General features: G+C 42.1%; 1 protein-coding gene and 1 pseudogene across 2 annotated transcripts in view; both read left to right on the forward strand.

Annotated features, from left to right (window-relative positions):
- The window catches only part of LOC143654304 (G2 and S phase-expressed protein 1 pseudogene), a 47,725-nt pseudogene extending 24,271 nt beyond the window's left edge, over window positions 1–23,454 (forward strand).
- Window positions 1–26,261, forward strand: part of UST (uronyl 2-sulfotransferase) — a 387,032-nt gene that overhangs the window by 122,626 nt on the left and 238,145 nt on the right. The gene's annotated exons all lie outside the window — the stretch shown is intronic.

Here is a 26,261-nt window from a genome sequence, read left to right on the forward strand (position 1 = left end):
CACATGGGTCTTAATTCCTTTTCTGGAATCCTATAAAAGAGGAGACTTTTTTTCGGAGAAAATGCCTTTTGAGAACAAGGAAAAAGCCACAGCAGAGCCGAGCAGAGCCACGAGGCCGAGAGAAGCACAGAGTCCACCAGCCAGCGACCTTTGGAGGTGAAGGAGAATGTGGACTGGAAGCCTGGAGAGAAAGCTAGAAGATGAAGCTGTGTTTACCATGTGCCTTTCCAGATGAGAGAGGACCCTGAACTTCATCGGCCTTCTTGAATCAAATCATCTTTCCCTGGATGCCTAATATTGGACATATCTATAGACTTGTTTTAAGCGGGACATTTTCTTGACCTTAGAACTGTAAACTAGCAATTTATTAATTTCTCCTTTTTAAAAAGCCATTCCATTTCTGGCATATTGCATTCTGGCAGGTAGCAAACTAGAATAGGGTCCTTTCACACAAATCTCTTTGCACATGTACACGTGTAGCAAACACATGGCTTTAGGAAGATCACACTGCTATATGGGCTGTTTGTGAACATCCCCTTCCCCGACAGGTGCTGTGGACACTTGCACAGCCAGTTGTGTTGACCTGAGTCAGCATTTTAGTCAGTAGGATGGATATGGCCTCTCATGGTTGCTGTCAATTATTAGAAATAAGAAGGTGGTGACTGCGTAAGGGCTTTCTCGGATAAGGGCATGGCCAAGAGTAGAATTATTCAAACATCTGCGTTTGTGCAATTTTTCCTGAATCTTCAAAACTTCATGAGTGTGGGGAGATACAGGAGCCACAGGGCAGAGACCAGCCTCCAGCCACCAGCCGCATATGTGGGGACAGCTGGTGTTGCCAGTCGAATGAACTGTGGCAGGTTGACCTAGTGCTGGCCCTGGCAGGGAAGCTTTGAAGGAGACGTTTTTACTCTTGTTCTCCCAGTTCTTGAGGGGTCCTGGGATAATGGCGGGGGCCTGGATTGATTAGCGGTAAAAGGAACAGAACCAGAAACTAGAGGCTTTCATCTCTCTCCAGAAAGGACATTTTTATCTATGCACACAGTTATGAGTCTGTGATAAATGCCAGGATTGTAATTAAGAAAGTGCCTAAAGCGAAGCCAAGTCAGGAATATTGTGCTTAAAATGTTTAACACAAACTAAGACCGCTTGATTTATCCTTTGAGAAAAAGTGACAGTCTTTGTAAACATAAATTACCCTGAATTCATTATGCAGGTTGTTGTGTTGGTTAAATGCTAATCTCTCATTTACCCCCCTGCTGCCAAGGCGGGCCTTTAAGTTATTACAGTATAGGGAAGGAGCGCAGACTTGTTTGTGTATCATTGAGGCTCCTATTTTCAAACTTATTTGTTTTTAACCCAGGGACTCTACAGAAAAACATAACCCTGGGAATCACTCTGCAAGGAAGTCTGTTTCATCCCTCATCCATTGTATGAGGAAATGTCACATATTCAGAGCTTTGAGAGCCTCAGAAATGTCTAGGAAAGCATTCAAGGAGGTACGGTGTAGTGAACTCTGTGTCCTTTGCCTGGAAGTGCATCTCTCTCCACCAGTGCCTTCTTTCACTCTTCTTTCCTATTCTTCCTTCTTGAAGCGCAGATATCACTTTCCTTGGGAAGTCTCTTCAGGCCCTTCCCAGCCTGAGGGGCGATTTATCCTCTGACCCCCTGACTTTGTACCTCTCAGCCGCCAGGTCATAATAGCCTGCATGCTGCCCCTGTCCCTGCCCAGACTGTCTGGTCTATGGGTATGAGAAAGACATTTCCGAAACCTCCCTTGTGCAAATATGTTGGCATCGTAGCAGACATTGATTATTCAAATGTTGACTCTCCCCTTATTATTCAAATGTTGACTCTCCCCTTGGTGGTTGTGATGGGTAGGTTCTGGTGTCCACTTGGCCATGTGATGATGCCCAGTGGTCTGGTCAGGCAAGCACTGGCCTGACTGCTGCTGCAAGGATATTTCTGGCTGGTTGATAAACTGGAAGGCTGGTGTCGATTGCATCTGTGGCTGATTACAACTGCAGTCAGCTAAGGTATGTCTCCCACAACTAGATAACCCAATCAGTGGAAGGCTTTTAAGGGAGAGAAAAGACCCTTTCACTGCTTCTTCAGCCAGGGAGCCTCTCCTGTGGAGGTTGTCTAGACCTGTGAGCCGCCAGCTTCACAGCCTGCCCTGCGGATTTTGAATTCTTTCATTCCCACAGTTGCGCGAGACACCTTGATAAATCTCGTCTTTACAGATCTCTCCTGTTGGTTCTGTTTCTCCAGAGAACCCTGGCTCAAACAGTGGTCTCCCCCACTTCTGCATCATGGGCTTGGAGGGGTCATTTTTGAACATCTTCCTTCACACTGCTCCATTACTTGAGTAAAGTAAATGGCAATTTTCATTTGTTAGGACAAAAAATCTGAGGCAGGCAGGGAAGCAGTTTTGGCAGAGGGCAGTTCCTCTCTTTGTGCACACACCCACAAGGTAGAGATCTGTATATATTTTTTCCACCTGAATTTTGCTCAGTAGTGATTGTAATACTTCAGGAGAGAAGGTGACATTAGATACTTTGAGATTAGCCAGGAAGCCAAGCGGGGATGCCCAAACTGTGCCCAAAGGTACCACACAATCTGTGTGTTGTGTGAATCGGCCTGAGAAACAGTCATTTGTTAGGCAAAACACTTCTTCCTTTTCATTTAGGAAAAAAAATCCAATTTTTTGCTTATAACTTTGAAAAATGTCTGTTGGTTAATATTATATAAGGTGCTATGGTGAGCATATTTGATGGTAAACACAAAAATGACTCATACTAAACAGATAAACAAAACTGGAATCACACCTGCCTGTGCAACAGTGTAGTTTAACCAGGGCTCATGGAAATTAAGGCTGGTCAGCAGAAAGCAGCTATAGATGAGAACATACTTGCAGGCTGCTGTATATCTAACATGTCTTCAATGGTAGCTTTTCCCTTTTCAAATACCAGTGACAGAAGTCATGGCTACTGCCTTAGGAGGTGGGGCAGGGGTTGGGAGTCGTCCCCATGTCACCTTTGGTATAATATCAGGGATTATCTAGATAGACACAGGGTTTATATATCAACTGTTTGACTTGGCCAGGAGCAACGTGTTTGAACCGACTATTGTAGAGAAGCGATGAGTATAGGCTTGCCCAAGTGACATTTCAGGTTGGTCTTCATACCAGAGCTTATTTGGAATGTACGTCTCGCCTGTATGAGGATGTCGCCTCATCTTTGACTTTTCATTTTTCCTCCTTTTTTGATGCCTGGAGATAGCATTTTATAACAAATAATTTCTTACAGTTGCATTACTAGATAAACACTGGCAATGAGAACTTTATGATATACACACATATATGTACATATGTATATGAATATGTGTATATGTGTATGTATGTATACACACTATGTATACACATGCATGTATTTTTTTATTTGAAGAAGGAATAGTAGTATGTGATGTTGCATTAGGTTTTTATTTTCAATTTTTTTCTCTTGTGTGGTGGGGTTACATTTCATTATTTTTCCATGTGAGTATCCCGTTATTGCGGTACCATTTGTTGAATTTTTGTTTGTTTGTTTGTTTTGCTTTTTGGAAAGTGCATTTTGCTTTTTGGAAAGACCGGGAATTGAGCCCAGGTCTCTCGTATGGCAGGTAAGAATTCTACCACTGAACTACCCTGGTACCTCCTTGATCAGTTGGTGAACATAGTCAGAACTTGGCCTCAAGTATAAATTTTCACCCACACATTCCATGACAAATTCTAATGCTCACAGGAGAGCCTAAGACACCATTAGGTACATATATTTCCTTTACAATTTTATCTCCCATGGCCTGCTCACTTTCCCATGAAACACACATCCAAACCAAGCTGGTCTCCCCAGAATTCTCATTGTTTTCCTGTTCCCACTGGAAATGCTTGCCCTTTATCAGGAACTGTGGAATTGTGTCCCTCATTTAAGGCACAGCTCAAGTATTTGCTTCCAAGTTGTTTTAGTTTGCTAAAGCTGCTGAAATGCAATATATCAGAAATGGGCTGGCTTTCACAATGAAGATTTATTAACATACAAACTTACAGTTCGGAGGTTGTGAAAATGTCCAAATCAAGGCATCATCAAAACAATACCTGGACTCTTCTGTCACATCTCAAGGCACATGGCAGCATCTGCTACTCTCTCCCTTCTCTTCCAGGCTTCGTTGCTTTCAACTTCTTGCTTCTGTGGATTTCTCTCTGAGCTTCTGTGGCTTTCTGCTTGTCGCCTGTATTTTTCTCTGAATTTCATCCTCTTATAAAAGACTCCATTAAGAAGATTAAGACCCACCTGGGACATACCTCAACTGAAATAACCTAATCAAAAGGTCCTACCCACAATAGGTCTACACCCACAAGAATGGATTAGCTTTAAGACCATGATCTTCTGGGGTCCATAAAGCCTCCAAACCATCATCACAGTAAGTTTTGCCTACAGTGACCTCTAATCCTTCCCCTGAGTTTATAGTCAGTTCATTAACATAGCTCTGTAAGTGTAATTTGAAGGACATGGGTAGGTGTAGAGCTTACAGCACAGACCCTAACTCAGATTCTGGGTTTTATTCTTCTTTACTCTAATTTTGCACTAGAGGAAGGTGAGACTCAGTGCAGCCAAGTACTTGACTGATATTAAACAGTTCGTTAACGGGAAAGCCAGAGCCATGTTCAGGTGTTCTTGAAGCATGTTCATCCATGACAAAATTTCCCAGATGCTGTAAGAGGAAGAAGCGCAGTGGGTGCGTCTCCATCTGTTTCTACTTTTTCTATCTGATCTGGGCCTGGCAGCTAGTGTCTGAGAAACCACCAGAAAGTGGTTCCTCCTGTCAGTGTACAGGGAGACTCATGAGATACAAATCCAGAACCAGGGTAAAATGGAAAATCCAAGTGTATACTGATTGCAAAGTGTAGTGTGTACTTGCAGCCACATTGTGGTGTGATATTGCATGAGGCAAACCTACCTTTGCACTCATCTCTAAAGGCCACAGACTTCCTCCCTAAGAATTGGCTGGAAGTGTTAGGTATTGAAGTCATAGTTAGTAGTTTGAAATCTTGGTACCAAGTTCAGTAACAAGCTTCCTTTGGGACAAACCCTTCCTTGCCAGTTTCTAAAAATATTATAATCAACGGTCATAGCAAAGGTATCTTGAGAAAATTGGGCATCTGAGAATCCAGTCTGCTGGGCAGTGAGGAGCCTTCACTCTGCTTTGTCCTGGGTGTTCAAGGTCCCTCATGTCAAAGCAAAGTAAATCATGAAGGCTAATGCAGACCTTTTCTGTAGACACTATTAAAAATTGGCTTGCATTAGGTATATAAATACTTTTATTCATAAAAGATTTAGATCTGGGTCAGCCAAGTCAAAGATACTACTTTATACTTTTTCAGGCCTAGAAATGGTCATGATTGTGAATGTGAAATTGACTTCAAAGTCTGAAAAATTAATTTGGCCTCCACTGTGGACGTCGTGTAGATGTCTTGTTAAAGTACATCTGATGCCTACCATTCTTCGATGACTCTGCTCGCTCGGTGTGGCAGTTCAAGGGTGACTGTTGTGAATGAGAACTCATCCTAAGTACAGCCTTCTCTTCTGGAATTTTGGTCATTTCTGTAACATGAGGGGTCAGAAGAGATGCTCTGAATGCTCCCTGAAGTGAAGTGCCAGCAGAACTCGCCTTTGAAATGGTTTCTCAAGTGCCCACTGGGGCATAGGGATTGGATCTTTAAAGCCTTGGGATGACTTCTTATAGAAAATGGAATCTAGCATCACGTTTATCACAGTTCATTTTGTGACTGACATGAAGCAGAAGTTGGTTGTTTTCTTAAAGTCCTTGGCTTTTTTTGGAAAGTCATTTATTTTTTAAATAAAGTCATTTATTTTTTACCTTTAATAGAGAGAATATGAAGTAAGAGAAAATGCCTATGTGGCCCTATCCAGGGCCAGCATAAACCCTCTGCTTGCTGAAATGTATATTTTTCCTTTAAGAGTGGGAATCAGAGAATAGAACATGAACATGGCTTAGAGTTTCCAAAAGTATATTTAATGGAAGAAATAACATAGAACTTGAATGGCTAAAATTTGGATTCGTGAAAAGTGGGGCTAAATCACATCAGGTAAGGAAACAACAAATGTAAACATTTGTGAATTTGACTTAAATGGTTTTGGGAATATGCATGGAAGTTATTTAAAAATAGGATGAGTCTTTTAAATTGAAAAAGCATGTTTCCCTAGATGAAAAACTTTGTGACATTATTTATATAATTTAAGAATAGATATATTTGTGCAAACATACATGTAGAGAGACAGTGCATGTGTTTAAAATCTATTCCCTCCTCTGTCCCATGACTAGATTGGTTATTTTATGTGACAAAAAAAAATTTTTTTTAAATGTTCAGTGGGCCTCCAAACCTTACTTCTTTCACTGATGTAAAAGATGTTTTTCAAGTTCCATGATTCTGTTAAAATGCTGGTGCTTTAAAGCCAGATGCAGTTGTGTGTGTTGGTTCTGAGTCCTAGGGGCGTCAGTCCTCATTCAGGAAACGGTCCCAGGGCTGTCTTGACTCTGTTGTTTGCCGTTTGTTCTTCTTGGGAAAGTTACTTTACCTCTCTGAGGGTCTCTTGCTCATCTATAAGATGAGAAAACAATACCTGCCTTAAGACTGAATGAGAAAGTTATATTTATGATCTTCCTAATGCACCATTCCTGAAAGACATAAAATAAATTTATTAGCTCATTTCCTATTTTCCTGTACCTTAGGGAAGGATGAGAGGTTCTATTCTAAAAACCCATTTTCTACTGCTTCGTATTTCTGTGAGCTAGTACAGCTCAATTCCCCCGTTTCAGCTTTCAACATTACAATTTTATTAGCATATTCAGTTTCTCATATTGCTTTTATAATCCTTACACATTATTTTTGCTCTGTCGCCTCTTTGCATTATCCTGAAATATACTTCTTTCATTACAGAGGGTTTTCTTCAATTATTCTCAGTCCCATTCAAAAGCATTCATAAACCCTCCTGTCCTTATCTTTTTAGGTACCCATACAGTGTGCTTATATTTTCAGGTTTATCATGGCTTTGCTTGACTCTAAATGTTCACGGCCTCTAGGCTAGCCAGAGATGAAACCTCTTGTTTTCTGATCTGTGGCTTCTCTTGTAAAATCTTAGCTACAAAATCCTTAGCATTAATTGTTTGATAAACGATTGCTCAACTTATCTGAAGCCCAGTGTCCTGAAATCAGATTATTGCATCTTCATGCAACCCAGGTTTCTAACACTGCAGTGGACATAAATTACTGCAGGTTTACCTGGTATGTACGGTAGATTAAAACTTAGGATACTTATGTCCTTTGCTTGGTAAAAAGTCATTTCTGAAGGAAAAAGTTTTCATTTTTGTTTAACCACTTGTGCTGGTTTGGAGCTGTTATGTACCTCAAAAAAGCCATGTGCTTTTCCCTGAGCCGATTTTGTGGGGGCAGTCATGCTTCTTTTAATCTTGATTTAGTATTATGGGGTGGAAACTTGGATTGGACTGTTTCCATGGAGATGTGACATACCCATTTGTGGGTGTGACCTTTTGATCAGATGGAGATGTGACTCCACCCATTCAAGGTGGGTCTTGATTAGTTTACTGGAGTCCTTTAGAAGGGGAGATATTTTGGAGAAAACACAGTGGCTTCAGAGCCAACAGAGATGCAGACATTTGGAGATGCTTGGGGTGCTAACAGAGAGAGAAGATGCCTAGCCAGGAGCGTTTGGAAAGGCAGAGCCCAGCAGATGTTGCTGTGTGCCTTCCTGTGCAATGCTGAGCAAGCCAGAACCCAGAATTGAGTCCCAGAGGAGCTAAGTGAAGGCACACAGATGCTTAGAGAGGAAACCACTGGCATCAGAAGCTGGAAGCAACGGAGCCAGGAACAGGGACCAGCAGATGCCAGCCAGGAGCTGTCCCATGTGACAGACATCCACCTTTCTTGAGTCAAGTTATCTTTTCCTGGATGCCTTAGTTGGACATTTTTATGGCCTTAGAAATATAAACTTCTGGCTTAACGAATTCCCTTTTCATTGGTATTACATTACAGCAGCTTTAACAAATCAATACACCAACTTTTACTTTCTGCATTTCTTTAAGATGGTGTTGATGTTACATATTTATTTCCTAAAAAGCCACTTCATTGATCACATTCTGTTCTAAAAATAGTCGTGCCTGTGTTAAAACTTCCTCTTGATATCTTAGATATCTCTCTTTTTGGTATTATTTGCATTTATTTGTATGACTGAAATTTGTATTATAAATGAAGGGATTTTTTTAAAAAAGATTAATGTTTTCTTTTGCTTGTTGCCAAGTGGTCTTTAGGAAATCCCAGGGTCTGAGAATGGGCAGGAAGGTCAGAGGTTATGCTGTGCCTTTGTCGGTCTGTCCAGGGCAGGCCTTCCCCTTCAGTCCCAGGCCAATGCCTGGGATTATCCTTTCATATTAACTCACACTGGGAGTTCCCACTCCGCTCTAAGTAGTACCTCCTCGACAGGGAACTCAGTCTTTTGATGAGCTAATACTTGCTTTTGCCCCACAATAATCCATTTATTTTTGGTAGATAAGGATTCATTAATTTGATGTTCCCTCCTATTTGAGAAAGCTTTTCTGTTAAGACCATTCTTCTAAAAGGCAAGTTGACATTAAAGAGGTGTGAATATACTTGAAACTCATACGTGTGGTTTCTTCAGCAGTGCCCTGAAAAGCCAGGGAGCCGGCTGTTTGTTTTGATGCAAAGAGGAATGCCAGCAGTGGTTTGCATGGGATTTGCTCCCAAGCTCTTGTCTGTGCCCACCTCAGGCTCTGTCAGTCCTTTGGTGATTCAGAAAAGTCACTCACTGTGACTTAGGAAGACCATTAATATTTCCGGAGCTATGACACAGTCCAGCTGGCCAGGCATCTTGGAAAGCTGCCTGTTGCTGGGTTTGAGAAAGCACCCTTGTCCAGCTCATTTTGTTGAAAGGCAGAATTAAGACTTTGCTATAAAAGAAACTGATCTACTGAGTGCTTAAAAGTGTTGATTACCTGGGGTATACTTTATCCTTCAGGAGAATGATACACTTGTAGGAATACCCAAACCGTGACAGTTCATTTGTGCTCAGATCTAACCTGGTACCATCCTGATGCACGTGGAGGAAAAAGTGGCAGGAGTCCTGGTGCTTGATGAGGCAGGGTTGTCAGTGCAGGCTGTGTTTTATATGTTGTTGTTGGCAAGGAGTTTCATTTAATGCCATGTCTTCAAGTTGTTTTTTTTAGAAAATATACGAATAAGAGCTACACGTTATTGTCTGTATGTCCACCTGTTTATAAATGGCCATTCTAATCTCTATTTTCCACCCTGCTATGAGGTAAATTTTGTTTTTCTTGCTTTGCCTATAGAGGAAACTTAAATATCTGAAATGTTTATGACCTTGCCCAAGGTCACAAATGCATGGCTGGCTGTAAAGCCCACATTTTTTCCTCTGTATTATTTTCCCTGCACCTTCAGTTCATCTTTGGCAATGGGATTTCTGACTTTTATGGAAGTGTTTGTTTGCCTTTTTTTTTCTTTTTGGTAGTGTGTCTCTTTGTGTGTATAGAGTATGGGGCTAAAAGAATCCTCTTTTATCTTCCAAAATTTCTATGAACCTCAAAATCTGAACCCAATTCTATTAAATCTGACAGAAAATAGACCTAGAGAGATGCAAGGAATAAGAAAGGCAATGAATTTATTGAAACTCGCTCTTTAATAGATAATGTCAGGCAGCTTCTATGTTAGATTGCGAGTTAATTTTGTAAGGATTACTGTTCTGAATGACTTCAATGATTTCTGCTGCTCCATTAAAAAAACCTCTTTTACATTTGAAGACCTAATAAAGAAGAAATGATGATCTCTTTCTTGTGTTACTTCAAAGTTTATGTGAAAGTATAACCCCAGATGGCATAGTTCTGCCTACACCACAATGTCTGTGTGAGATTGGCTTTGCCTTCCAACCCTTTTCATCCACATACGTTCTAAATCAACACTGGCATATATGAGCAGCTCTTCACTGCTCTTAACTCACGTGCATATCATTTTGGTGCAGTTTATTGGAAAGGTTCCTTGATACTTATTTCCCTAAGGCATGAAAAGATTGCAGTGACAAGTAGTTTCTCTGAAGTCATACTAGCATCTCATCTAGAATGTGGGATACTGTGTGCCATGTGCTGTTCATGACCTGGTTCATTGGCATGCCAAGACCCAACAAGTGGAAGACAGAGCTGGAAAAGGAAAATACTCTTTATCCATTTAGAAGTATGTATTCGTTATGGATTGAATCATGTCCTCTACAAAGACATGTTCAAATCCTAACTCCAGCCCTATGGTTGAACTCCTTTGTGAATAGGATCCTTAAAAATCCTTTGAAGAATCCGAGTGGCCTTCATCCATTGTGCCTGGAGTCCTTCTCTGCAGAGGAAATTTAGACAGTATTGGAAGGCAGATGGGAAGGGACAATCATGTGACAGAGGCAGACATGAAGTTATGGATTGCAGCTAAGCCACCACCAGCATGCTATAGACTTGAGAGAAAGTGTGATCCTGCCAACATCTTCATTTTGGACTTCAGCCTCCAAAACTGTGAAACAAATTCCTGTTATTTAAGCCAACTAGTTGGTGGTATTTATTACAGCAGCCCAAGCAAACTAAAACAGTACACTCTTACACCAACCTTCAAGCAAGCTATGATCCATTACCCAGTTCCTGTAACCCATTCGTAGAGAATCATCCAATCTACTGATGATTTTACCATAGTGTTTCTTAACTCAGTCCTCACAGGATCTTCCTGGAGTCTGGGTTTAGCCTTCCTCCTGCCTCACAGCTGGTGATGTTGAAGCACTTTTGTGGCTGCAGGAGATCCTATCTGCTCATTGTCAGCCCTCTGCAGGTTCCTGAAGCAGAGTAGATTTGGAGTCCTAGGAGCTAGAACCCCAGTCTCCATTCAGCTCCCTGGCTTAGAAGGGAGACCCTCACCTCCGTCCTGCAGGAGTCCCAGGGCTGGCAGGAGGGGCAGCAGAGATGATGGTGTAGAACATTAATGTTCCATACAAATGCAGCTCCTTACAACGTGTCCCAATCCCTTTGCAGCTTTGCAGGGGCTTCTGTTTGTTCTTTAAATGAGACTACAGCTTCTGGCATTGGTTTTTAAATTAGAGGGACATCCTGAATGTAAACTAGCCATCCTGCAGTCCCTGTGTGCACAGACATCCTGCTCTCATTACTGCCCCACCCCCCTGCCATGGAACCGTGTACACCTCTTTACTCTGCCTAGTCCCCTCTACTCCATCCACTCCAGGTTTCTCTGGATTCCTGTCCTGGGCCTTGACACAGGCTGACTGTTATTTGCCTAGAATGTTCTTTGCCTTTTCCCCTCATCTTCCAGGAGTTTAGGAGCTTCTGTGGTTCATTCTCATATTACCCTGCATTTCATCCTTGTGAGACCCATCACAGTTATAACTAAATACATATTTCATAATCATTTGCTTCATGTCTGTTTCCCTTTTTTGCTGCAAGCTTTAGAGGGACAGGGACTATCTTTTACTCATGTCTGCCTCTTTAGACCCCTGCATGGTGCCTACATGAAATAGACGTTCCGTACAGATTGAATGGGTGGCTGTAGTAGCAGCAGCAGGTAGTAGTGACTGTCCTGACTCTTTCCTCAGTGTACTGCTCCCATTTCACCTCCCCTTTTCCCTTACACCCTCCCAAATGTCTAGCATTTCATTTACATTTCTGTACAGGGCCCAACTCGTATGCGTTTAATTCATGTACTGAAGTTGATAACCACATATCATACTTACTTCTTTGCAAAATGCTTGATCATTGCATGAGCTTGCTACAGCCTGTTCAGGACATGGTGAATCTTCTTTTTGGAAATTGTCTTGAATTGTATTTGAAATATATTTAAAACATTTTCTCAATGATACATCCTTCTCCTTGAAGAAAGAATTTGATTATGTAAAGTAAAAAGCCCAATTCTAGTGTGGAGAGTGAAGAAACTTGAAAGTACTGTTTTGGGTCCAGTATGGTGTGGAGTTAGGTTGTGATGGTGTAGGCTGATCTGCTGTGACCCTGGTCTGTGCTTAACCTTTGCTGTTAAGGAGTCATGTATCTTTTCCTGGTTGCTTAGCTGATCTCTACATCAGTTTTTTTCCTCTGTAAGTTGAGAGGTTGAGTTGTGGGATATTTGTAGTTCTTTTCTTGTTCTGAGATTTTAGATTATATATATGTAGTGTGTTTGTGTCTGTACATCTGTGACCCATACTAGTTCTGAGAACAAAGTCAAAGAGAAATTCCAGATATAACTCAGAACAGTGGCCTCTTTCAAAGACAGCACTCTGTATGTCTGATGTTCTATGTGTTGAGTAGGTAAAGCAGTATATTGCAAACTTTTCAAACCTTGAGATAGTTAGAAACTGATAACATTTGTGTGATACACTGAGATAATGATAGAATGAAATAAGGATGAAGAGTATCTGTAGGAGGTGTGATGAATACATTTACTACATTATCTTTTTACTGTATTATTTTTAGAGAAACAAAATACAAAATACTAGTGAAGTGTGTACCTCAGTTTAGACATGTTCTTGGACTTGATTGCATTCTGATAGATGTGAACCAATTGTAAATAAGATTTCTTCAAGAGGTTACTTCAATTAACGTGTAGCCCAACTGAATCAGGTAGGAGTTTTGGATTACTGGAGTCCTGCATAAGCAGAGTGAAAGTCAAATAGAAAAGAGAACCACTGGTACAGCCAAAAGCTGAAAGTCAACAGAATCTGGAAGACAAAGAAAATACCACCATGTGCATTGCCATGTGACAGAAAAACCAAGGAACCCCAAAGATTGCCAGCAAGAAGATACTGACCCTGGGGGAAAGCAAGCCTTCTAGCCCCTGAAACTGTGAGCCAATGAATTCCTGTTGTTAAGCCACCCCTTTGTATGGTATTTGTTTGGAAAGTCAGGAAACTACAACAGAAAGATATTAAATTTTAAAGTTGGGTTAAACTCCCAAATAAAAACTTTTCAAATTTGTAACTGAGAGTGATGAGTTTTTTTGCAAATTTTAAACTTGAAATGCCTTAGGCAGTTCCTGATTGAGCCTTTTAAATGGCCATTTCTTCAAATTCTTGAATTGCCATTACATAAGAAAATGTTCATATAAAGAAGTATGAAATGGGTATCACTGGACTAAAATCAAAGTGTCAGCAAGTCTGATTCCTTCTGGAGGCTACAGGGGAGATCTGTTCATTTTCTTTTCCAGCTTCTGGAGGTTCTCTGCATTCCTTGACTCCTTGCCTCTTCATTGCATCACTCTGACTTCAGCTTCTTTGATTTTGACCCTCCTGCCTCCCTCTTCTAAGAATCTAGTGATTGGAGTGGCCCCACCTGGATAATCCAGGATAATCTCCCCATCTCAAGATCCTAATTTAGTCACATCTGCTAAAGTCCCCTTTGCCATGTAAGGTAGGATAGTCATAGATTTAGAAGATTAGGTATGGACAGCTCTAGGAGTTGTTTTAGTTTCACTGGCTGCTCAAGCAAGCACCATGCAAAAGGTTGGCTTAACCAATGGGAACTTAATTGGTCATGGTTTTGAGTTTAGGGAAAAAAAGTCCAAACCAAGGCATCATCAAGGCAATGCCTTCTCCCTGCATACTGGCATTCTGGGGCTGGCTACTGGAGATCCTTGGTCTTGGGCTCCTTTGTCTCATGGTAAGGCACAAGGTGGCCTCTCCTGGTCTCTCTTGACCTCACTGTTCTCTTCCGAATTTTATTGAATTTCAGCTTCTTGCTTCCCATGGCTTTCTGTCTGTGTGAATTTCACTCTGCTTACAAAGGTTTCCAGTACTAGATTTAAGACACATTCTGTTTGAAGTGGACCACACCTTAACCTCATCAAAAGTCCTACTTACAATGGGTTCACAATTCCCGTGGGTTCACAACCACGGGAATGAAGTAAGTTTAAGAACATGTTTTTCTGGGGAGCATATAGCTTCAAACCACCACAGGGGTCCATTATTCTGCCTTCCACAATTACCCTTCCAAATGTGTGTCTGTTGCAGTTACATTTGAAGAATCAAGCAGAGCTTCCTCTTCTCCTGTTAAATGTTGATATTGAAATTTCTTGTCATAATTTGATTGGATTTCTAATCCAATCTAATTTTTTTAATATCTTGCATTATATGACAAGGATCTCCTCTGCAGTGTGAGTGTGCATCATCCTGTGGTAAGTGAGATTCATAAAATGACATGACAGTTTGTAAACAGATAGGAGAAGCCAACGCAGAGCCAGAGGTCCTGGGTTGTCTGGGATCTGGGCACCACACAGCTGGCCTCCTCCTATCCCAATCAGCCACCCATGCACTTCCCCTTGGGTTCAGGTGAGAGGGTCTTCAGCAGCCTGGTCCACTAAGCAGGTCACATGCTGCCTGAGGCCCAAGTCTCACCTGGGAGAGCTAGACACAGAGCTCAGACCCCACCTTTTTGGACCACCCTGAGTAGCCCTGGCTTGCATAGCCTGGGAGCCCTTAGAGCTGAAGGGATCAGAATGTCTGAGCTCCCTGGGTCTCCAGTCTGGAACTTGTGGTAAGCAAAATGGCTGTAGAATTAGGCTGCTGTCCAGGCATTGTTGCCAATCAGCTGCCTGACATCGTGTAAGCCTCGGTTTCCCCTTCTGTAAAATGGGAATAACAGTCGTTCCTATCCCGCAGGGCTGTCAGGAAAACTGAATGGGCTGAGATCAGTAAAGAACTAAGCCCAGTTCTTAGAAGTGTGAACTGTTGATACTGCTGCTGCTGCTTCTTTGGCCTTTTCTTGGTATGGTTTCTCACAGGGTAGATTCATAGTCATCTTCACCATGTCTGCCTTCTCATCAAGGTGCTTCAGACAGGAAGCATATGATGGAAAGGTTCGATTTCACAGTGTGGCCACGGGTGCTTGGGGCCTGATAGAAGAGGACGTTGCCTGGCTGTGGGTTTAAGGTGTGGTGTGAGAGGGTGGGCTCCTCCATTAACAGGCTTATTATAGTTACAAGGTGGGCTCGGTGAACTGTAGGGATTACTGTGGGGTATAAATGGAATGGAATGGAATGGAAACCTAAGTGACTCCATCTCTCTTTCCTACTCCTTTCCTGTCTACATGAGATCATATAATACGATCATGGTGAATTCCTGAGCAGATTTGGGAGTAATTCATGTTACATTTAGGCTGGTATTATAACAGTGGGGCACTGAGCATTTGATTCCATAAGTAATTCTCATTTTCCTTCTACTGATTCATCCTTGTCATACTGAAATGTAAATTTGGATTTTTTAAACGAAAAAAAGAAAAATTTATTATAAAGCAAGAGACTCTTTTTGAGCCAGAAATTAAAAGAAAAAAGCATTAATGTGCCTTTAAAATTATCAGTGGAAGCCACTTTCTAAAGTCATAATTGATTGCTGTTTAATTTGAATTGTTTTTCAACTCCCAGAAAGCTAATTTTTTACCATTTAGGAGTAAGAAAGGATTTCAGTATATTTTTGCATTTGTTAACTGGTTAAGTGAGCTTTCAGAGTTCTTTTTATATATATTTTTTGAGAAAATATGTAAGGATTGATAGTTAATTGAACTGTTTGTTTTAATTAAATGAAAAATTGTATTAAAGGTTAAACTTGTGTACGTGAGTTTTCTCCATTGTAGTGTTTTTGGGGGGCTATGTTAATCATAAGAAATGGAACTATTGGAGACATTTACTGAGCGCACAGACTACCCATTGTTAGCAAAGGCTGTGTGCGCTGAGAAGCTGCTTCTTAGGAAAATGCAGCCCATGGTTAATGGTGGAAAGTGTGGTATTAGCATAATTTTTTGGCAGGGACCAGGAGCTGCAGTGCTCCGTTTAACAGCGACTCCTTCACCAGCAGTCTCTTATCAGAAGCCCTAATCCAGGGAGAGATGCAGCCAGTTGTGCTTTGGATAATCAGAATCCTGTATGGAAAGACTACTTTGGATTATATATATAAAAAAAAGAAAAGGTTTCAATTGCATATGATTATGCTTTTAAAAGGTCTGAAATAAAGACTGAAAAGGATTACAAGTATTTGTTCAAAATTGACAGTGTAGAGGCAGCTTTTTTTTTGACACTGACTCCAGTGCATATTATGGATCCCATATGAGGAGATAGGATTAAAAGCACTTTTTATTCTTCAGGGACCAATTCAGACAAAAATAGATCTGCTAATGCAAGACTCCAGAGTCAAGAATAGATTATATCCCTTAAGGTTCTATAAGTTCATTTACACTATTGTTAAAGATATTTTGAACAATCAGGAAGAAAATTATTGGTACATTTTAGAAATCATATCAAGAAAGCCAGTATCTGAAAGTAATAGAAAATAACAAGTTGTTTTATACTGATATTCTCATTAAACTACCAGTCCGGCCTCAGGATTCTCTTTTATTTCCAAATATTAGATAAATATAAATGGTAAAATTGGGTAATAGAAGGTGAGAAAGTACCATTTATTGAGCACTGCTACGTGCCAAGCAGACACTGTGCTAGGTGCTTTATGTATACAGTCTCATTGAATTTTCAAAGCCCTCTCACTTGGGCGCTATTATTAGCGTCTCACCTTACAAACAGGAAATTTAAGCTTTAGGGACATTATCTGGTATTACTATGGTGACTCAGCTAGTGAGTGGCAGGAATAAAATCATTAGGTTCTGAGCCTGTAGCAGTGCCTGGAAGATCTTGCTATTCTTTGTCACCAGTAGCAGTGAATTCTATCAGTGATACCTTACTGACCCCATTAAATGGTTCTCCTGGGGCTCTTTCCCCTCTCCCTCTTACAAAAAGTATCTGTTACTATTTAAAGTAAATGACCAATCTTGCCACCCTCACCACTTTTAAACCCCGGGCCCTGCGTCCTACACCGTTGGCTGCTTGATGACTCTGTGACAGCTCTCCGTGGAAGAAGGAAGCTGTAGCGATGATTCTTCAGCCAGCCAGGCAGGAGAGGCAGAGATGGACATGCCCAGGAAGGATGACATTCTTCTTTAGGTTGATGAAAAATATGACTTTGATCTTTCATTGTTTTCTTCAAGTGCAAATGAAAATGATGAAGTCTTTTTGGGGGGGTCTGTTGGGCATAAAGAAAGATGCATTGCAGCTAGTTGAGAATAAATAATCAGATTCCTACCAGCATTGTGGAGTTCTGTCACTGGGAAAGTTTGTAGAAGTTTACAAGGAAGTTTACTTACTAGCTTTGCAGATGGAAAGCAACAGCAGAAATGAGGTAGGCAAAACTGAATAAGCCTGAGGACACTTGAAGCCAGGGCGTGGAAAATTTTGTGCAGGAATCACAATTAGAAATAAACCTCTTTGAGGAAGAAAATGAACTGAAGAAAAGCCCAAAGTCATTTTAAAGGGAGACGCACCTCCTGTCGGACAGCCACTTGGTGGGGCTGCAGCTCCCAGGGGCTGGGCCACCAAGAGGGGTGGCCCTGCTCCCTGACTCTCCCTGTGCCTTATAGAGCACCCATGCCCAGGCTGGCCTCCCGCAGACATGGTAGCTGCTCCACTCTGCTGGCTCTTCTGGGGCAGCAGACCTGGGGACCGCTCACGGGCTGTATCAGGCAGGGACTGAGAAAAGGACCACGAGTAGACTGCAACCACTCTGAGCTTTATCTGTTCAAGGGAAGAACATTCACCTGGCCATGGAGAAGCCTAAGAGAGAAGAACATTACCTGGCCATGGAGAAGCTTAAGAGATACCAGTTAGTTCTTCTGGGATGAAAAACCTAAACAATAAGGAAGCCTACAGAGATGTGCTCCCTGACAAATCCAGAGCCACTCTGGATACTGTGAGCTTGCCCACTAGTGAAAGTCACTTAGCACAAGGCCAGAGACCAGCCGTCCCCAACAAATTGGGAGTAAAGAAGACCCTGTTGAAAACACTTGGTTGTACTAGCACTCTTGCAAGAAAGACTTCTTCCTTGGGGTCTGTTTAGAGACTGACTTGTAGTATGTGCACTTCTCAGCTGCAGGCAGAGCTGCATTGAGTATACTTGCACATAGTTCCCGACCTTTGCTGAACCAACAAGTTCAGCAGATTTGCAGTCAGGCCCTGTGGAGACATTCTGCAGGCAGACCAAGGGGAGCTGAGGTTGCTGTGTGGACTGGGGAGTCGCTCAGAGAGCCCACCACACCTCTCCCCCAGTCACATCTCCAGAATTGAATAAAATTGGGAGTTCACAAAGGCAAGATTCCTATCTAAATTCCAAGATGAAGGTTGTGCCTACCCCAGCAAATCAGTTTAAAATTTCCAAGTTTTCTATCAGTAAGTAGTCAATTTTAATGTGTTTTTAAAATATTGAAGACATTCTGTTTGTTTTTTAAAAAAATTTTTGTTGTGAAATATAACATATATACAAAGCAAAGAAAGGAAGAAGCAGTGATTTTCAATGCATACTTCAATGGGTAGTTGCACAGCAGATTCTAGAGTTTGTCATAAGCTACCATTCCACCATCTCACATTTTTCTTTCTGGCTGCCCTGGAACCCTGGAGGCTGAAAGGAATGTTAGTGTGGTGATTCATTGCCCATGTTTTATTCGTTGAGTCCCATTTTCTCTGTTGTACCTCCTCCTTCTCCTTTGGTCCTTCTCCCAATCTGTTGGGATCTTTGGGCAATGCTGGCACTGAGTTTTCCATGTTGAGAAGGGTTGTCCACACTAAAGGATGGGGGATGTAATTGATAATAATGGAGAGGTTGGTCCCTCTGGGTTTCAGGATTTATCTGACTGTTCTAGTTTGCCAGCTGCCAGAATGCAGTACACCATAGATGGGTTGGCTTTGAATAAAAGGGGATTTATTTAGTTAAAAACGTGTAGTTCTTCAGAGGAAAGGTAGCTAACTTTCAACTGAGGTTCTTTCTTACATGGGAAGGCGCAGGCTGATTTCTGCTGGCGTTCTTTCCAGGCCTCTGGGTTCCAACAGCTTTCCCTGGGGTAATTCCTTTCTGCAACTCCAAAGGCTTGGGCTGAGCTGGAGTGCTGAGATATGAGGTATGTTGAGCTGCTTGGGTTGTGCTACTTTGAGCTCTCTCATTTAAGCATCCAGCCAATTAAATCAAACATCATTCATTACTGCAGGCACGCCTCCTAGCTGACTGCAGGTGTAATCAGCAACAGATGAGGTTCATATGCCATTGGCTCATATCCATAGCAACAGAACTAGGCACCTCCACCTGGCCAAGTTGGCACCTGAACCTAACTACCACACTGACCTAGGAACCTTCCAGGATTTAAATGTTCCAGGAAGGCAAACCTGTTCCAGGAAGGTGCATGAAACCTTTGTGGAGTTTCTATTTGAGCCCTAGATATTCTTAGGAGTCAACAGGAGGGGTGTTGATTGAGATTTGGCAAACCATGGTGATTGGCACTATCTAACTGAAGCTTGCATAAGAGAAGCCTCCAGACTGGAGCCTTATTTTATTATACTTCTTTTCCCTCTTTTAATCAGGAGGGCATTGTTGATTCTGCAGTGCCAGGGCCATACTCATCCCCAGGAGTCACACCCCGTGTTGTCAGGGAGGTTTTCACCCCTGTTGGCTTGTAGCATGTAATGGGGAGGGCAGCGATTTTCCTTGCAGAGTTGGGTTTGGAGAGAGAGAGAGAGACCACATCTAAACAACAAAGAGACTTCCTGGAGATGATTATTATGCCACATTATGGGTAGTCTTAGCTTCACCCTTGAAGAAATGTTTTCCGTGAGGGCAGGCCTTGGGATCAAGGGCTTGGCCTGTTTTCTTGGGAGTTCCCAATGGCTAAGAGGGTACCTGGGTTTCCCAAATGAGGGAGTTCAACAGTATATGTATATATATAATTTTTCCCTTCAAACCCTTGGGGGACTCTGCCAATACTTTTTGATTGTCAGCGCATCATGGTCTGGGATGTGTCCTGGTATTATGTTAGGCTATACAAAGTTGCAGGGACTTTTTCCCGTTCTGGACTACAGGAGTGTGGGTTGTTTGGATGGGCTATCCAGAGAGGTTATTTGGATTGTGTGTTGCAGACAGTTTGGGTTCTGGACATAGTGAACCTCTTTGCCTTTGATCTCATACAGTGACGGGGGTCTGGGGTAAGTACACTGTCATCTTTTACCCTGTGTTCTGGTTTTCCTTGAACCTGGCCACATGGGCTTCATTTTGAACTCTGGTTGAGGCCTGATCTCTTTTTTGGTAACTTTAACTGTCATATATATCTATGCTGACTTTCAGATCTGCAGCACTCCATTTCTGGATCTTGGGTGTTGCAAGGTTGTTCAAGGTTCTGGGAAGTACTAGCTGGTATCTTTGTGGCTCAGTATCTCAGAATCTGGAGGTGCATTTGCAGCTTTGGACTGAATGTGACTGCTCTCTGGGCTTGCGATTCATGCTCTCATTTTGTTATAAGTATTTTCTAAGAGAGACCTTGGCAAGTTTATTCTTTTTTTTTTTCTGGCTTGTTTTTCACAACACATTGTCCCCGGGGTTTGTTTTTTGGCATGTCTCTTGATGTCATTCCTTTTTGTAGCTCACCATAGTCTGCCATGTGGGTGTATCACCATTTACCATTGTGCTTCTCAATCATTGTGTCCGTAGGTTCCCACCATCTCCTGGGCATCATGGACAATGTCCAAGATAGACAAACCATGTCTTATAGTAACAACAACAACAAAAAAGTAAATGGCACCAGGATATTTCTATTTAGAATTCCTTCTTCGTGTGAGAGCTTCTAGAAGTCTCTTTATCCGGTTGTGTGGTTTCTACTGGATCCAGATGGGTACAGCATTGGGCTCTGTTCCTGCTTCCAGTCCTGAGTCCATGGCTGGAAAGAGGGGGCACGTTGCTGGGCTAGGGCCAGAGAAGGTTTTTGCTGCAGATTTTCCAGAGGCTTCTTCTTTTCAGAACCTATGTGCCTATAAAGTGTGTTTGGGGATCCCACATGAGCATCTCCAGGACTGACTGGAATCTCCCTGGTTGTCGAGGTGGATGGAAGGAATCTGGGGAAATTCCAGATGGGTAGAGGGCTATCTTCTTACCTTTTCCCCTCTTCACCCTTGAGACAGGAAGGTCAATAGAGTGATATGTACTAAGAGCTATTTGCAGAAACTATATGTTCTGAAATTATAAGCTCTGGGAGTTATTCTAAAAAAGGTTTTTGGCATTCCAAGAAGGTTTGGGCATCCCAGGTAGTAGGAGCAAGCTCTTCTCTGTAGGTGTCTATGCCAGACCTGGCCCTCTTCAGAACGATGGGCTGGTCTTAACTTGCCTCTGGCTAAGGGCTGTTCTGTGGATGGCCAGTTCCACCAGCCTTTTCCATTGACATGTAACCCATATAGCATGATCTACCCCACTAATTGTGGAAGGGACTCACGGTCAGGATGAGCCTGATAAACATTTGTTGGGTTTTTAGCTTTTCTTTTTTCTTCTGGAAAATGAAATTCTACCTGAATTATGAAGTATGTTAATTTGTGCTGTCAAAACACACTCGCTCACTCACTCACACAAACACACACACACACACACACAAAATGAACAAATCCAGACTTGGTAAGGAAAGACTTTATTCAAAAGGATTATGACAAGGGATCGAGGGAGGAGGGAATGCTGCAGTGAGGGGAGGGAGACTATTGCAATGGAGAGAACACTCTAACAATAAAGTCCACAAGCATCTCAAGGGTTAGGCTAAAGGGTCTTTTCTTTCATGGAGAGAAAAGTACTGGGAATGGACAAGTGTGATGAAAGATTGCATGATTGGATAGTAGATTAGAGAATGTTTCACACTGAGGCCAGCCTGTTCTCAGGAGTAGTCCTTAAAGATGGGCTGCGGCTGAGGCTGAGGGTGGGCTGTAAAGTTTGGGGTCCCAGGAGAAGAAGAGAAGCTTAGCCAAAGTTTGATTAACAAGCAGTGGGCCCAAGCAGTTCAACTAATGATTTATAAAGTAAAGAATGAGAATTTGGAAAGTCTGTGTTTAGCCTTGTCCTAGGTGAACAAAGGGTTATCCTGAGCTCTTTGTAGTTCTTTCCCAGAATGCAAAGGGTGGTAGGTTTCTTAACCATCATTGTTTTCCAGGATCACAAGGCTCAGGACGAAGTTTGACATCCTCAGTGCTTTGCAGCACAGTGGTTCTTTCTCAGCACTGGACTTCAGAAGCACTTAAGGAACTTTTAAAAATATCAAATATCTGGGATTTGTTCCAGAACAGTTAAATCAGAAAATCTCTGATTTAGGTCAGTATATCAACATTTCCTAAAAGTATTACTGACAAATGGAATGTGCAGGAAGAGTATGCCAATCTATCTATGCCAGTCTATTTGGTGGAAGCCTGAAAGTCTGAACCAGGAAACTTGTCTCTTGCTCACACTCCCAGAATTTGTCCCAAGGGCAGAAGTAGCTTGTAGACAGCAAACAAGTATAAGAAACAATTAAGTCAAAGCATCATGGGACGAAACATTACCTGCCTTAGAGCATTTGATAGGACACAGAGAAAGTCTGTTTCATTGGGAGTCAAGGGGGAATTTGAATTCCTGTAGACCAGGGAATTCTTAAGACCACAAGCAAGTATAAGCCCAGGACAAGAAGCAGATTGCAATCAAGTTCAGATATGATAGAGAGGACACCTTGGCCTGATCTTCTTGATAGGAATGCTAAACTCCAGAGGAGGCTACTCACCAAAGCAGAGCCAATTTGCAGACTGTAAAAGGTGCTTTTTGCTTTGGCTTGTTTGTTTTTGTTAGATCCTGGCACTTGAGCAAATCTGTTATATCACTAGCTAGATACAAATTTAAGAAACAGGCAATTTAAAATATTAAAATGTACAGTGTGCAATAAAAGTTTATAAGATGTCATGGTCAGGTTCATGTATCAACTTGGCTAAGTGATGGTGCCCGTTTGTCTTGTTGGGCAAGTGCTGTCCTGTTTGTTGCTATGAGGACATTTGATAGAATTAAATCATGATCATGTTGGCTACATCCATAACTCATTGCATTTGTAATCAGCCAAGGGAAGTGCGTTCCACAATGAGTGATGCTTAATCTAATCACTGGAAGGCTTTTAAGGAGGATTCAGAAGGGACGGTTTCTCTTCCTGCTTCAGCCAACAAGCCTCTCCAGTGGAGTTGGTCCAGACCCTTCATTGAAGTCATCAGCTTCACAGCCTGACCTACGGATTTTGGACTGTACGTTCCCATGGTTATGTGAGACACTTTTATAAATTTTCTATCTACAGATATTTCCTGCTGATTGTATTTCCCAAGAGAACCCTAGCTAATACAGCTTGTTACTGGGAGTGGTTCTTAAGAAACAGAATCTTAAAAATAGGTTTTTACAATCGGTTTTCTACTCTGATTGGACTCAGAGGCACTAAGGACTCTGATTCCTGTAATCAGAATGACACTGCCAATCTATGGGGTGAGTTCGCAAAAGAGATAGTCAAAATATCATCATTCAATTCTTCTAATGCTTCTCTTGTACGAATCCAGGCTCTGGGAATAACGTTTTTGACACCTTTACGGAGTTTTGTGGAAGTAGGAGGTATAGAGATGTTGGCTGGTTGTTGCTAGATACACTGTATTCATTAATGAGTGAAAGGGATGGGCCTAAAGCTTCAGATGAGAAGCTTACCCTCCATCTGACAGATGTAAACGTTTCTGTGAGTGTCCTGAAGGAATATCTTATTTCCTGTAGCCATAGACTTGAGATCTCTGAAAATCAGGCTCAGAATCTTATTGTTAGAGTAGCAACTTTACAACATAAATTGAAATCTCAGTCTTGCATGGCGTCTGCCATTAAAGTGAGGGCATTGATTGGAAAAGAGTGAGACCCCGAAAAATGGGATGGCAACCTATGGATTGATAATGATGTCAGTGGAGAAATTGAAATCCTAAGTCATGCTGAGTCTCCTCTAGATAACCCTGTAATGCTCTGGCCTGAGACATAGCTGCCCCACCTCAAAGCTGCCCTGAGGAGTTGACCACCCAACCTCCACCTGAAGGGATTAGCTCTGGAGTGATTAATCATGTTTCACCAGATGAAACTGCAAATGAATGCCCTGAAGCAAATGGCTTAGAAGATATGTCTGATTCTTTTCGTGACCCACCCACACCACCTTTCATTTCTTCCAGACCTATAACTAGACTAAAGTCCCAACAGGCCCCAAAAGGTGAGGTACAAAGTATCACACATGAGGAGGTACATTGTACTTCAAAAGAACTGAGTGAGTTTTCCAGTTTATATAGACAGAAATCAGGGAAATATGTGTGGCAATGGATTTTAAGGGTGTGGGATAATGGTGGGAAGAATATAAGGCTGGATCAAGCTGAATTTATTGCTATGGGCTCACTAAGCAGAGATTCTCCATTCAGTGTTATAGCTTGAGAGGTTAAAAAAGGCATTGACAATTTGTTTGGATGGTTAGCTAAAACATGGATCAAAAGGTAGCCAACATTACCTGAGGTTGAAATGCCATTATACTGCCCTGGTATAATGTAGATGAGGGGATCCAAGCATTTAGAGAGATTGGAATGTTAGAGTGGATTTATCATGGAAAGCCTGCTCTTGCACCCCAGGAATGTCCGAAGGATGCACCTTTTACCAGAACTGTTTAAGAAATAAATTCATGAGACTAGCGCCATCATCCCTGAAGAGCTCCGTAGTTGCACTTCTCTGTAGATCAGGTATTACTGTGGGAACTGCTGTTACTGAGCCGGAATCCTTAAACACGGAAGGGGATGAGTTGATCCCGAGTTGGCAGAAGCCAGGTGGCAGCACTTAATTGCCAAAGACAAGGTGAACATGGCTATTATAATAGACAGCAGACTCAAAACAGGATTCAAAATAATCTGACTTGCAGAGATTTGTGGCATTGGCTAGTAAATCATGGAGTACCTAGAAGTACAATAGATGGGTAGTCTACTAAATTCTTGTTTGAGCTGTATAAAGAAAAGAGTTGTAGGTCAAGTGAACAGAAGTCTAACTTGAATGACAAAAACAGAGAGTCACAGCCCCTTAATCAATTTAAAGACTTGAGACTGTTTACAAACCAAGATTGCTTCTCCAGACCATTTATCTAGTGACCTAAAAAGCCGCTAATTTTGAATGAAGACCTGAACAGGAGGAAGCTCTGCAACGGGTCTAGGCTGCTGTACAAACTGCTGTGCCACTTGAACCGTATGATCCAGCAGATCCAGTGGTGCTGGAAGTGTCAGTGGCAAATAGAGATGCTGTCTGGAGCCTTTGGCAGGTCCCTACAGGAGAATCACAGTACAGACCCTTAAGATTTTGGAGCAAAGCCTTACCATCTGATACAGATAACTACTCTTCTTTTGAGAAACAGCTTTTGGCCTGCTACTGGGCCTTAGTAGACACTGAATGCTTAACCATGGGCCACCAAATTACCATGAGACCTGAGTTGCCTGTCATGAGCTAGGTGTTGTCTGACCCACGAAGCCATAAAGTTGGGAGTGTGCAGCAGCACTCTATCATAAAATGGAAATGGTGTATATGAGATAGGGCCAGAGCACTATTTGTACTGAAAGCACAAGTAAGTTACATAAGGAAGTGGCCCAAACGCCCATGGTGTCCACTCCTGCCACATTACCTTCTCTTTCCCAGACCAGAGCTGTGGCCTCTTGGGGTGTTCCTTCCAGTGAATTGACTGAGGAAAAGAAAACTCGAGCCTGGTTTACAGATGCTTTGGCACAATATGTACGTACCACCCAAAAGTGGACAGCTGCAGCACTACAACCCCTTTCCGAGATGTCCCTGACGGGCAGTGGTGAGGGGAAATCTTCTCAGTGGGCAGAACTCAAGCAGTGCACCTGGTTGTTTGTTTTGGTTGAAGGAGAATTGGCCAGAGATGCATTTCTATACTGACTCATGGGCTGTTACTTATGATTTGGCTGGATGGTCAGGGACTTGGAAAGACCATAATTGGAAAATTGGTGACAAAGAGGTCTGGGAAAGAGGTATTTGGATAGATCTTTCTGAGTGGGCTAAAAACATGAAGATATTTCTGTCCCATGTGAACGTGCACCAGAGGGTGACTTCAGCAGAGGAAGGTTTTAATGATCAAGTGGCTAAGATGACCTGTTCTGTGGATACCTGTCAGCCTCTTTCCCCAGCAACTCCTGTCATTGCCCAATGGGCTCGTGAACAAAGTGG

Source organism: Tamandua tetradactyla, chromosome 2, assembly GCF_023851605.1.
Source record: "Tamandua tetradactyla isolate mTamTet1 chromosome 2, mTamTet1.pri, whole genome shotgun sequence".
Lineage (NCBI taxonomy): Eukaryota > Metazoa > Chordata > Mammalia > Pilosa > Myrmecophagidae > Tamandua > Tamandua tetradactyla.